The sequence below is a fragment of the Convolutriloba macropyga genome, chromosome 2, assembly GCF_964194025.1.
Source record: "Convolutriloba macropyga chromosome 2, txConMacr16.3, whole genome shotgun sequence".
NCBI lineage: Eukaryota > Metazoa > Xenacoelomorpha > Acoela > Convolutidae > Convolutriloba > Convolutriloba macropyga.
Window position 1 is genome coordinate 10,479,487 of NC_134469.1, and position 447 is coordinate 10,479,933.

Genomic DNA, 447 nt, shown 5'->3' on the forward strand with positions numbered 1-447 from the left:
GGTGATCTGGAATCGCCTTATGACTAACTGTGCCCGTTGAAACTTGATTTGGGGTATAGTTTGAACCATTCTGTACAATTCGAAGAAATAAGATAATATGAAGCAAACTTTGTAGTTAACATAAACAGCTGAATATACCCAGAAAGAGCCTCTGAAAACTTTTCACTCTTCAAAATTTCTCCGATATCTTAGCTTTTAAAAGCACTGGAGACTGCAAAGATGCCAGCACACATTAGCTGGTTTCACTAACAATTTTCAATCAAAAATAAATTGCTCACCGAAAAAGGAATCAAAAGAAACAATGGAGATACTCATCTGAAAAGTAAAGCTAGAAAACTATAATCAGACAAAATTGTGATTTTTGATGGCAATGAGACTTATTTTTAACGCCTTTTCTAATTAAAAAAAAAACAAAATGATGATATGTAATCTTACAAAAAAAATTTT

At 31.8% G+C, this 447-nt stretch overlaps 1 protein-coding gene across 1 annotated transcript in view; it reads left to right on the plus strand.

Annotated features, from left to right (window-relative positions):
* The window catches only part of LOC142335117 (uncharacterized), a 10,691-nt gene extending 10,533 nt beyond the window's left edge, over positions 1-158 (plus strand). The window contains exon 3 of the mRNA XM_075383472.1: positions 1-158. This exon is cut by the window's left edge and continues 182 nt beyond it. The gene's annotated coding sequence lies outside the window, so the exon portion shown is untranslated.
* The last annotated feature ends 289 nt before the right edge of the window (positions 159-447 follow it).